Genomic DNA, 13,903 nt, shown 5'->3' with positions numbered 1-13,903 from the left:
TGAAATTGTGCCATTAGAGGGTTATGCCTAAGGATGTTGCTTAATCAAAATAGCATCTCCTATAATATACAGAATGCATAATTAGGTTGTACTTCCCAGCTTATTTCCACTTTTCTCCCCTTGTGATAGTAATACATTTTTCAAGTCATTTCAATTCTCCTCTGGAAGGTAACTCAATACTTTATCCCAATTTTTGACAACTTCCTCATTGTCCAATTTAATTTGAGGAATTCCTAATTCATAATCCTCTGAACTTGGTTCTTCCCTCCGTGTTGTAATCAATAATACATTCTCCTCTTGCTTTCCTTCCCTGTCAAAATAACTTTTGAGCATATTCACACAACACACTCAGATTTCTTTCTGTCTGGAGTCCCTATCAAGTAGTGTCCCTCACTCAATTTCCTTTCGACTTGCTAACATCCACTTATCACTGAAAGTAACACTAATACCTTATCCCTGATAGCAAAATTGTGAATTCTTGATTTCTTGTCTGCTTCCTGTTTCATTGTATCTTGTGATACTTTTAAATGCTGTCTAGCCAACTCCCCAGCTCTATTTAATCGTTCCTTAGAATGTGACACATAGTCCAAATATGTGGTTTCTGAATTCTGACTTATCAATTTCTCCTTAATCAATTTTAATGGTCCTCTCACTTCATGCCCAAAAGCTAATTCAAATGGATCTGAATTTGGTGCATCTCTGATTGCAAAAAGCTAAAATGGAATTCCCTTATCCCAATCATCTGGATAATCTTGACTCTCAGCCCAACATGGTCTCTTATGTCTGATGCCACCTTTCTAGCACTCCCTGCGATTCTGGATGGTATGCAGTAGATTTTCATTGTTTTATTCCTGAGCTGTCCATAACTTGTTTGAATAATTTTGATGTGAAGTTTGATCCCTTATCTGATTGTATCTCTGTCAGTAGTCGTATCTAGCGAAAAAATTGAGTAATTCCTCTACAATCTTTTTAGGTGTGATATTGCATAATGAAACAGCCTCTGGAAATCTAGTTGACACATCCATTATTGTTAACTAATACCGATTCTCACTTTTTGTGTGAGGTAGGGGACCTATGCAATCAATTAAGACGCTTGTAAAAAGATTTCCTCAAATTAGGAAATAGGTATTAAATAAAAAGGTTTTATTACTGCCTGTGGTTTTCCAATTAGCTGACTTGTATGACACATCTGGCAAAATTCAAATAAATCCTTATGCAGGCCAGGCCAGTAAAAATGTTTCTGTATTTTTGCTGGTCTCACTCAGAAATGACCCTCGAGAGGTAGCTCTTGCGCCATTCATTAAACTACCTTTCTATAATCCAATGACAACATGACTTGATGAAATTCTGCCCATTTCTCATCTGCCTGACAATGTGATGGTCTCCATTTCCTCATTAAGACATCATTTTTAAGATAACATTCTGGGATACATCCGGATTCTTTTTCTGTGTATACCTTTTGATAAAATTGCTTTAAATTTTCATCTTTCTGCTGTATCTCAGTTAATTTATCTGAGCTCAAGATGTCTGCATGGTCACCTATCTGCTCCTGATTTCTGCCAACCATCTGATCAAACAGGGTCACTGCTAATTCCATGTCAACTTTCTTATGTGTCCTCTTTGGTCACTCCTGTTTCAGATGGTGACTTTGTGACCTTGTTACCACACAGTCAGGAAAAAAATCCCAGAATGTGTCCTGCAATAGTTCAGTTGCCTGAGTTTCCACTGGCTTTTCAACCACAGCAGACAGCACTCCTACCGGTGAACCAGCTGTAAAATTAACAAGGACAAATTGTATTCTTGGAATGAGAGTTTGTCCAGTACTCCTACTATGAATTCTCCACTATTCACTGGATTCACTTCTTGCCTCACCATGAATTCCTGTTGATAGTACCTTTTCTGGCAATAGTCCTTCAGGAGTACATATCTCCTCATCTTTCAGCATCACAAACTGAGAGGATCCTGTGTCCCTTAATATTTACCTACTGCTCCTGACCTATACCAATAAACTTTACTTTCACAAGTATATGGTTTAAGAAGATCTGGCACTTCCTCCTTAATCAAACTCTGACCAGCTTGTACATTCTGTTGCAGCTTTCTAGCCTCCACCCTGCTTTCTGTTACCACTCCTACAAATTTCCCTGGCTTATCCTGTTTTCCGACATCTGGTTTCCCAGTGCTTCTCCTAACCCACCAACACTGCGATTACATGTGGCCTATTTTATTGCAGTGAAAACACCAGAGATTTTTAAACTTTCTCTGTCCCCTTCAAGGGTTTCCTTTTTACCCTGTGGTATGTTATCTTTATAATATTCAACGAGATCTACCTCTCCCTTTCCATGTGAGGATTTCCATTTCTCTTTTCTCCAATTTCTATTCTCATTTCCCTAATTTCTATTGATTCTGGAAGCCAAACTTTACTTTATGGATCAACTCAATTATCAGTCATTTCACTGTTAATCTTGCCATTTTAACTCTCTGCTCTTCCACAGGAGTTCTCACTACTTCAGAAAATAAATTTTTGAACTCCTAAGTGCCAATTTTTTAAGTTCAAATTTTCTCTTTCTTCCTTTCCTCTTGCTCCTTTTCTCTTTCCTCTGCTTTTAATTGTAATTCCTTGTCTTTTGCCTCTAGCTCATTTTCAACTGAATTTTAGCCATCTCTAAAGACTCCGATGGCCTTTCTAACACGTTTAAATGCTGAACCTTTGCTGTAATTGTATCTCCTTTCCCTCGGAAAGAGGCTGCTCCAAATTCAGCTTGTCTGCTAATTCCAGCAGCTTGGCCTTAATCACCATTTGTAAAACCCCCACGGTCACTTCTTCCACCCTCAGAAAACTCTTGCTGACTGAAAGAACCATTGCTATCCCAAACACTGTTTGAACCAACCAAAATCAACACCCAGAACAAAAGACACCAACACCTACACACACTGCCTTCGAGTCCAACAACTCTTATCCCAATATGGAATACAGAACAAATCCCATGAATAGCCTCCAATCTGATGGACCAGGACAGACCCCTCAAAACATTTCAAGAAGGTAGCCCAGACCCTAGCCTTGTTAGTTGTTTTAAGCAGGTATAACATGGATATTCCAGGAGTCATGCAGCTGGTCAAACCACTTAGTTTTAAACAAAACAGAATTTATTTACAAGATTACAAGAATGAAACAGAAACAGAAAAAAAATACTGAATAACTTATCCTATCCGAAAACCCAACAGACTATCCGAACTTAATGATGCTGTTCAAAATACTTGCAACAATCCCCTGGCACAAAAGGAAAAATTAAACACAGGTTCTTACAAGACAGAAGTCAGAGAGAAAAAGAAAACCAGCCTGGATCTGCTTCTTTGGGTCCAGCACCTTTTTTCACACTATTGTTTAAAAAAAAACCAGAAAACACTTGAGCTGGAAGAATTGACACACCCCTTTCACGATGCAAGTGTTTTTTAAATTGAAAGCCTTGTGCCTGAGGCAGTATCTGTTAGCTATAAACAAATTGGCCCTAAAACTCTTCAACCCTCATACTTTTTAGAGTTTGTGTCATTTCCAATCTCTCTGAAAAAGAATTCCATGTACTGCTTAACCTTAATAAAAGGAGCAGCTTTGACATACAATAAATTCGCAAAATTGAGTTTTTCCTACTCATGGAGTGAAGAATGAACGGTTGGAATGTTTTGGGTGTAACCCTTGTTCAGGACTGAGGGTGGGTGTAAAGGCAGTTGTAGATAGGGTTGGGGGGAGGGAGCAAGATGGTGAGGTCAGGATAAGTGAACACAGGTAGAGGGTAGCACCTGGTTGGTCAATGGGAGGAATCAATCCGGTTGATAACTGGAAGGAAAGGTCAAATCAAAGGAATGGAAAGGAGGGGTTCATGAAAAATCTGTAAGTTGTGGCTATAGGATTTTGCGCAATGTTTAATAAAATGCAAGATTTATGGTGCAACTAAATTCCACATGAAAATTCCAAAAGTATTGTCGTCAAAATCTTGTAAACCCAATAAAGATTCTCATTCAATGGAAATGCAATATTTCTTGACCCTTGGAACTGAATTTTGGTCACAAATTGGGTGGTGGCATGCTGAGCCCTACATATGTTGATGAAGTACATGATGATGCTTGGCTGACACTCTGTTCAAACTCTGACCAGATGGCCAGAAGAAAGTGAAGTTGCTATCCGTTTCCTAAATGAGCAACTTGAGGCTCTGGTGCAACGAGTAATGGAGGTGACAGCTGTCCTCTTGCATGCTGTCTGAGGAGGCCACACCACCAAACCCAACTAGCCTGGACAGAGATGATAATATGGAACTGCAATCGCTCCTATTTTAAAAACAGACACCTGGCAGTGTCAGAAGAATGTTATTTATCTCCTGTGCTCAATGACAACTTCATTGCAACCTTGCACTCACAGGGATATGATTCACTAACTGTACCACTGCACACATCTCACCAAGGCTGATAGGCAACCTTCAAATTCAGTGATGTGTGCAAAATTGCCATTGGAGAGCTCTCACCTAATTGAACTTGCCCTCTGGGCTTTCTATTCACTGGGGTTACCCTACCACCTCTCCCACCCATGGATATTCACTAACTGCTCTCACAGTTAATAACTTCTGTTATTCTTAATCCCTTAGTATCTCACTGCAGAAACAAAAGCTAAGAGGACCAAGACAGGTTTTTTTTAAAATTAAAACATGGATGTGTATGCATGTCTATGTCAGTGTCAGGATTCAGACATCAGGTTTCTCACTCCCTGCAAGACAGTCAAATGACTGGGGAGATAAAGGACTGCTGATGTGCTGACAGGGAGACAGCTATAGGGACTACCATTTGTAAGCTCCTCAGTGAAATGTTCCTACCTGATGACCAAAACCACTCATTCTTCTTCTGGTTGCATTTAGTAATCTTCTCCTGCAAGCATTTATCAATCTTCTCCAAATAAATCCTTCTTTCTCTCATGCATACAGTAGCAGCAGCTAGGGAACCTCCAAAATGAAGAGGCCACAGCCTGAGACCTTCTACCTCTGCAGAGAAAGCCTGTGGAACTTCAGATAATAGAACAAAGAATAAAAACACAAGAACATAAGAACATAAAAAAATAGGAACAGGTGTAGGCCATCTAGCTCATCAAGCCTGCTCAATTACATCATGGCTGATCTTATTGTGGACTCAGCTTCACCTAACCACCTGCTCATCATAACCCTTAATTCCTTTACTGTTCAAAAATATATCTATCCTTGCCTTAAAAATATACAACAAGGTAGCCTCAACTGCTTCACTGGGTTGGGAATTCTACACATTCACAACCCTTTGGGTGAAGAAGTACCTCTTCAACGCAGTCCTAAACTGCTCCCCTTATTTTGAGGCTATGTCCCTACTTCTAGTTTCACCCACCAGTGGAAACAACCTCCCTGCTTCTAATTTATTCCAGTTGTAATTTTATGTTTCTATAAGATCCCCCCTCATTCTTCTAAATAGTATAGTCCCAGTCTGCTTGATCTCTCCTTATAAGCCAACCCTCATTTCTGGAATCAACTTCATGAACCTCTTCTGCACCTCTCCATTCTCTCTCAAGTAGAGACCAAAACTGTACACGCTACTGCAGATGCAGCCTCAGCAGCACCTTAAACAACTGCAGGATAATCATCCCTATTTTTAAACTCTATCCCTCTAGCTACGAAGGACAATATTCCATTTGCCTTCTTAACCATGTGCTGCACCTGGTAACACAAGTAGGGTATTCAACTGATTCATCTGACTCTATTTCCATATCTGTAGATTTCCCTAGCATCCAAAGATCTATTGATCTCAGTAGTGAACATATTCAATGACTGGAATTCTTAACCCAGAGTATTTTGGATGCTCAAAAATTTACAACCCTCTGAAGAAATCTCTCATCTCAATCCTAAATGGTGTATCCTTTTTTCCCTGTGACTATGCCCTCCCAGTTTTAGATTCAGGTAGGCAAGAACAGCTCCCCCAAAAATTACCTTATATCAAACCCCATTTCAATGAGTTCATCTTTCAAGTTTGCTAAATTTTAAAAGGATGGAAGACAAGTATAGGAAGTCAGTTTGCTCAGTTGGCTAGATGATGAGAGTGTGGTGCTGAATAAAGCCACAGCATGGATTCAATCCCCATACTGGCTGTTAGTTTACAGAGACCCTGCCTCCTCACATGGCTCCATGTTGGTTGCAGTGGTGTTCCCTCAAGCTATGCATAACCAGTTATCTGCTTCTAATGGAGAGAGATGCCCTTGGTCCTTTGTAGACTATGGCTAATCACTTTTCAAGACAATTATGCTCAATTTCTCCTCCTAGGAAAACCCCTTCAAAGAGACTAATGCACAGAGCCCTCCTGAATTCTCCAACAGACAAATACTTCATTCCTATAGTACAGAAACCAAACCACACATAGAACTTCAGGTGATCTCATTAATGCCCTACAAAAGAACCTTTTGCTTTTGTACTCCAAACATCTTGCAAGAAAGGCCAACATAATATTTGCCTTCCTAATTGCTTGTGGTACTTCATACTACTGTGTAGTTGTGTTATATGCGCAAAGTTAATCTGCCATTAAAACAGACATGAGGGCTATTACAAAATGCATCACTCTTCCTCCAAAAGGAACACTACCCCTCTTGTGAATTCAACTGCAATCAAGAGACACACAATCAGTTTTGTTATCTTATGAATCAATAAGTTAAGCAATTTAAAGATTTCAGGATTGTGCACTGAACCCTCAAGAGGTGGGAGCAGAAGACCACAATGAATTCCTGTATAACTGACTTTGCTTTGTGGAATGATGGCTCAGTGATAATTGCAGTCATTGTATTTTACTGCAATAAAAGTTGGCTGAGGACAGCCATTTTGAAGAAATCTCTTTGATCAACATGAGTCAGATGGAGTTTAATTTAGATAAACGCAAGGTGCTGCATTTTGGGAAAGCAAATCTTAGCAGGACTTATACACTTAATGGTAAAGTCCTCGTGAGTGTTGCTGAACAGAGACCTTGGAGTGTAGGTTCATAGCTCCTTGAAAGTGGAGTCGCGGGGGATCTAAGATGGCGGCAATCTGAGAAGATCACACTGCAGAGCTTCGCATCGCAGCAGGAGCAGGACAGTCCTTTAACCCACCCAACCCAAGTCATCAGGATTTCTTGGGGTTTTGGAAAGATTGTGGAGCCCGAAGAAGCATTTAAAAATTGACTTAACTATATTTTCAGCTGTCCAGAAATGCTTAAAAAAGGGAGGAGGAGCATCTGAGGCTGGGCCTGCAGCTCAGCCTGCAGCAGCCTCAGAGCAGATTACCCTTCAGGTCCTGGTGAACCAGCTCTCGAAATCACACGAGATGTTGGGGAAACAGATTGAAGATAAGCTGGCTCCAGTCTCTCTCATGCTGCAGAAGCATGAGCAACAGCTGGGAGACCTGCAGAAGAGGACGGATGAGGTGGAGCACAGGGTCACAGTGGTGGAAGCTGATGCCAGTTCATTCAAGGAAGCGATCCAAGCCCTGAAGACGCAGGTTCGTAATTTGCGTGACCAAGTGGATGATCTTGAAAACAGGGGCAGGAGAAAAAACATTCGGATCATCGGTCTGCCTGAGGGTAAGGAGGGTGAGCGGTCTGCGGAATTTGTTGAAGATTGGCTTCCGAAATTCCTTGACTTGGAGACTGGCATGAGAGGATTGAAGATAGAGAGGGCTCACCGGGTCGCAGCACAGAGGTCGGTCTGGGTCAAAGCCCTCGTCCTTTCCTGGTGCGGTTCCATCATTACCGGGATAAGGAGTCATGGAGGCTTCCAGACTCCAGGGGACGGATCCAAAGGCCCTAATTTATGAGGGGTCTAAGATCATGTTTTTTCAGGACTTTTCAGTGGCGGTGATCCAGAAACGAAAATCGTATGATGGTGTCAAGAGAAGATTGAAGGAGCTTGGGATTCAGTACTCCCCGAGATATCCGGCAGTGCTTCGGATCACCTTAGATGGATCCATGCATTTCTTTGACACATCGGAGAAGGCAAGAGACTTTGTGGACAAACTAACCTAACTTAAACAATTGTAGTATGTATAAATATCGTTGCTTGGGTATACGTTTATCATTCTGTAAAAGAAATGGAGGAAATCCAGTTGGAGCTTTGTTTTCCCCCCTTATTTTTACCTCTATTAATAATAATTTGGTTCAAACTATGTCTGGCGGTGGTTAAGATGTACATTTTAAATTTCTAAGTCAGGACATACCAAAGGATGGGTGGGGTATTTATTCCCTTTTTTTTATAAAAGAATGTTTTTCTTTATTCATATTGATATTCTATGGGGTGTTTATTCTTTTTAGCTTGTGCTTGCGATGCGGCTCTAGCTGGGAGAAGTGAAGGTGGTTGAGATGGTTAGATGCCTATTTATGGGCAGTTCGGGACGGGTAGTTGCCCCCTCCGGGCAGGGGTTGAGTTCCCCTACTCAGTGCTATTGGCGCTTTATATGCTGGTTTTTGTTGTTTTTTATTTTTAATAATTTTGTATGTTTGTTAAATGTAGTGGTTTTAGTTTATGTAGTTTTTATATTTGGTGGATCATGCGACACTAAGGCTCAGCAATTTGTGGTTCGGGTTCCTCCTCTCTGGAATTTAAATGTAATTGGAAAAGATTATGGCTAATGATTTGATTAAATGGTGTACCTGGAATATCAGGGGAAGTCACTCACCAATTAAGAGGAAGAAGGTACTCTTGAGTCTTATAAAGGAGAAGGTGAATATTGCTTTGTTACAGGAGACACATTTGGATGACAAGGATCATCTGAAATTATAGCAGAATGGCTTTGACCGAGTTTATTTTTCATCATTTAATACCAGAAGTAGGGGAGTGGCTATATTGGTTAGGAAAAATCTCTCATTTAAACTGTTGGAATGTGTTAAAGACACATACGGGAGGTTTGTAATTCTTAAAGCCATGATAAATGGGGAAGAATATGGCATTTTAAATGTTTATTGTCCCCAGCTCATCCTCTTCAATTCTTGGTAGATGCTTTTTCTAAACTGATAAGTCTCAAGTCTTGGCACATCATTATAGGGGGAGATTTTAACTGCCTCATGGACCCCACAGTAGACAGGTTGCCTAAAGGTCCCTCGATACCCTCTGCACAAACTAAACAGTTATTGGGTTTGTGTGGGGAATTAGGAGGATGTCTGGAGGTGTCTCCACCCTACAGGTAGGGATTTCGCGTTTTTCTCCAATCTGCACAGATGTCACACGAGGATTGATTTTTTTTCTGACCCCTGCGGTAACCCTGGATCTGCTGGCATCCTGTACGATTGGTAATATTGCCATCTCCGATCATGCTCCAGTGTACCTCATGGTTAAAATTAAGGATGTTACAGTGGATTCAAGGTACTGGTGAATGGACCCCTTTATTCTCATGGACAGCAAGTTTGTGGAGTATTTCTCTAGGGAATTTTGGGCATTAATAGACATCAACATAGGCTCGGTTCATAGCTCATCTGTTCTCTGGGAAACTGCCAAAGCTTATGCCAGAGGGTTAGTTATTTCATATTCCACAAGTAGGAAGCAGCAGAAGGGTGAGCAGCAACGTCTCCTTGAAGCATGGTTGAAGGCAGCCGAGAAGGGCTATTTTGACAGATCCTTGTTGGTCAAACTACAGAGGATTACGGCACTGTGGTCTGCACTAAATTCCGTGCTCACACAGACGGCAAAGAAGGAGCTGGCTTTTGCAAAGCAAAGGTTATATGAGCATGGTTACAAGCCAGGCAAATACTTAGCATACCTTGCCAGAAAGAGAAGTGCTCCACAAACCATAACAGCGATTAGGGAACCTGGGAACCTAACATGTGATTCTAAAAAGATTAATGTGGCATTCCAGAGATTCTACTCTAAATTATAATCAGTCTGAGAATTGTTGTGAAGAATTTTAGTAAGGCGTTTGATAAGGTTCCCCATGGTAGGCTACTGCAAAAAATACGGAGGTATGGCATTGAGGGCGAGTTGGAGGTTTGGATTAGGAATTGGCTGGCTGGAAGAAGACAGAGGGTAGTAGTTGATGGTAAAGGTTCATCTTGGAGTGCAGTTACTAGCGGTGTTTCGCAAGGATCTGTTTTGGGGCCATTGCTGTTTGTCATTTTTATAAATGACCTGAAGGAGGGGCTAGAAGGTTGGGTGAGCAAGTTTGCGGATGATACGAAAGTCAGTGGAGTTGTTGACAGTGAGGAAGGATGTGTCAGGTTACAGCGGGATATAGATAAGTTGCAGAGCTGGGCAGAAAGGTGGCAAATGGAGTCCAATGGAGCTAAGTGTGAGGTGATTCACTTTGGTAAGAGTAACAAAAAGACAGGGTACTGGGCTAATGATCGGATACTTGGTAGTGTGGATGAGCAGAGGGATCTTGGTGTCCATGTACACAGATCTCTGAAAGTTGCCACCCAGGTAAAGAGTGTGGTGAAGAAGGCATATGGTGTACTGGCTTTTATTGGTAGAGGAATTGAGTTCCAGAGCCCCGAGGCCATTTTGCAGTTGTATAAGACTCTGGTATGGCCGCATCTGGAGTATTGTGTGCAGTTTTGGTCGCCATACTATAGGAAGGATGTGGAGGCACTGGAACGGGTGCAGAGGAGGTTTACCAGGATGTTGCCTGGTATGGTAGGAAGATCGTATGAGGAAAGGCTGAGGCACTTGGGGCTGTTTTCATTGGAGAAAAGAAGGTTTAGGGGTGACTTGATAGAGGTGTACAAGATGATTAGGGGTTTAGATAGGGTTGACCATGAGAACCTTTTTCCACGTATGGAGTCAGCTATTACGAGGGGGCATAGCTTTAATTTAAGGGGTAATAGGTATAGGACAGATGTTAGGGGTAGATTCTTTACTCAGCGAGTCGTGAGTTCATGGAATGCCCTGCCAGCAGCAGTGGTGGACTCTCCCTCTTTATGGGCATTTAAACGGGCTTTGGATAGGCATATGGAGGATAGTAGGCTGGTGTAGGTTAGGTGGGCTTGGATCGGCGCAACATCGAGGGCCAAAGGGCCTGTACTGCGCTGTATTTTTCTATGTTCTATCTTGCTAGGTTGGATATCAGAAACCCCCCCCCCCCCCAGGCCTGTCAGGTTGGCAGAAGATTGTTATGGAGCATATTCCCCTGGATTTTCTCACAAATATGGTACACCACAAAACTGAGAATTTTTACAAGACATGGCAACCCTTTTTGAAATACCTGGACACAGGTTTATCTGCCACACTAACAAGGGCTTTTATATAGCCGTAATGGTTGTTTTATGAGTCCAATATCCAGGGAGGAGGAACTGTGAATGTAGGAGTGTTTTGTTTGGCTGGGCTGAGTTATTACTATTTATTTGTTTGTTGTTAGGTATTTATTTAGTTAGTTAAATAGCTAGTTTAGGTTTTTCTTTAATTTTATACTTCTCTATATATGTCTATACATTCGTATAGGAAGGTGGGTTGGGAATTTTTTTTATTATTTTGGTTTAGTTTTGTACTGTTTTGAATTGCATTGTTTTGTATTTGTTGTAATATTTAAAAATCTTTTTTCATAATAAAAATATATTTAAAAAAGTAGAGTTGCAGGTAGATAGGATAGTGAAGGTGGCGTTTGGTATACTTTCCTTTACTGGTTAGAGTATTGAGTACAGGAGTTGGAGGTCATGTTGCAGCTATACAGGACATTGGTTAGGTCACTGTTGGAATATTGCGTGCAATTCTGGTCTCCTTCCTATTGGAAGGATGCTGTGAAACTCGAAAGGGTTCAGAAAACATTGACAAGGATGTTGCCAGGGTTGGAGGATTTGAGCTATAGGGACAGGTTGAATAGGCGAGGGCTGGTTTTCCCTGGAGTGTCAGAGACTGAGGGGTGACCTTATATAGGTTTATACAATCATGAGGGTTATGGATAGGGTAAATAGACAAGGTTTTTCCCCCAAGGTGGGGGAATCCAGAACTAAAAAGGCACAGTTTTAGGGAGAGAGGGGAAATATATAGAAGAGACTTAAGGGGCAACTCTTTCATACAGAGGGTGGTGCATGTGTAGAATGGGTTGCCAGAGGAAATGGTGGAGGCTAGTACAATTGCAACATTTAAAAGGTATCTAGATGGGTCTATGAATAGGAAGGGTTTGAAGGGATATGGGCCGGGTGCTGGCAGGTGGGACGAGATTGGGTTGGGATATCTGGTCGGCATGACGAATTTGACCGAAGGTCTGTTTCCATGCTGTACATCTCTATGACTCTATGAGTGAAACTAAAGTCCTCGAGAAACTTAGCAGGTCTGGCATCAACTGTAGAGAGAAGACCAGTTAAAAATATTTGAGTCCAATGAACCTTTGTTCGGGCTCAAAACCTTAACTCTGTTTTTCTCTCTACAGATGCTGCCAGATTGCTGCGTTTTTCTGGCATTTTTTCTTTTCATTTCAGATTTCCAGTATCAGCAGTTTTTTTCAAAAGATTCGATCTAAAGTAACTGCTTCTCAATATGGAGCCAGAGGGAGGAATCCAGGACAAACTATCCAAAGAACTTCTCTAAAAACCAAAAAAAAACGAATGCTGTAATTCATAAACAAAAACAGAAATTGCTGGAAAAACTCAGCAAGTCTGGCAGCATCAGAGAAATCAGAGCTAATGTTTCAGGAAAAGTGACCCTTCCTCAGAACCAGTTCTGGAAGGCTCTCCACAGATGCTGCCAGATCTGCTGTTTCTAGCAATTTCTGTTTTTGAAGATCTTCTGTAATGGACCAGGCTAACGCTATAATTAGCAAGACTGTAAAAGTCAAACAAAGCATCTTTCACCCACTCATGGGGCTTGTTATGCTTCATCCACTTGTGGGAACAATTCTGACTTCAAGTTTTAATCCTTTGATGTCAGTGACCTTGTTTTCATCTTCATATGGGTGGCACGGTGGCTAGCACTGTTCCCTCAGTGCCAGAAATCTGGGTTCAATTCTAACCTCACACAACTCAAATGGGCCAAATGGCCTGCTTCCACATTATAGGGAATGCCTGCATGGAGTTTACACTTTCTCTGTGTCTGCGTGGGGATCCATTGGTCAATCTGATTTCTTCCCACAATCCAAAAGATATATGTGTGTTAGGTGCATTGGCCATGTTAAACACCGTGATGTCCAGGGATGTGTAGGTTCGGTGGGTTAGCCATGATTTAAAAAAAAACCCATGCAGATGAGACGGGACAGGAAGGTCTTTGTGCTGGATCGTCTCTATCTGTACTGCACGGATTCTATAGGCAACTTCTATTCTCACTTGCTTTAATCTTTATATCTTAACTATTAACTTCATCACTTTTTACTTGAGAAGCTTTCAACATTTATTTAAAACTAATATTACCTTGATTTAAAATCACAAAGGTATACTGTTGGCTATTTTTAAAAATCAAAAGGGAACTATATTCAATATACTATAAAGGGACTATGCTGAAAATGTGTTGCTGGAAAAGCGCAGCAGGTCAGGCAGCATCCAGGGAACAGGAGATTGTTGCTGGAAAAGCGCAGCAGGTCAGGCAGCAACCAGGGAACAGCCCCAGCCTGTTCAGACTCTCCCTGGAGCTCAGATCCTCCAACCCTGGCAACATCCTTGTAAATCTTTTCTGAACCCTTTCAAGTTTCACAACATCTTTCTGATAGGAAGACCAGAATTGCACGCAATATTCCAACAGTGGCCTAACCAATGTCCTGTACAGCCGCAACATGACCTCCCAACTCCTGTACTCAATACTCTGACCAATAAAGGAAAGCATACCAAACGCCTTCTTCACTATCCTATTTACCTGTGACTTCACTTTCAAGGAGCTATGAACCTGCATTCCAAGGTCTCTTTGTTCAGCAACACTCCCTAGGACCTGACCATTAAGTGTATAAGTCCTGCTAAGAGTTGCTTTCCAAAA

The 13,903-nt window shown here is 41.4% G+C and overlaps 1 protein-coding gene across 1 annotated transcript in view; it reads right to left on the bottom strand.

The window, feature by feature from the left end:
* The window catches only part of cpsf6 (cleavage and polyadenylation specific factor 6), a 75,706-nt gene that overhangs the window by 5,776 nt on the left and 56,027 nt on the right, over positions 1-13,903 (bottom strand). The gene's annotated exons all lie outside the window — the stretch shown is intronic.

The sequence above is a fragment of the Chiloscyllium plagiosum genome, unplaced genomic scaffold (genome assembly GCF_037043375.1).
Source record: "Chiloscyllium plagiosum isolate Xiang-an unplaced genomic scaffold, Cpla_swu_hap1 HiC_scaffold_19, whole genome shotgun sequence".
In the NCBI taxonomy this organism is placed as follows: Eukaryota; Metazoa; Chordata; class Chondrichthyes; order Orectolobiformes; family Hemiscylliidae; genus Chiloscyllium; species Chiloscyllium plagiosum.
Note: the sequence above shows the minus strand (reverse complement) of the source record. Positions and strands in the feature narration are given on the sequence as shown.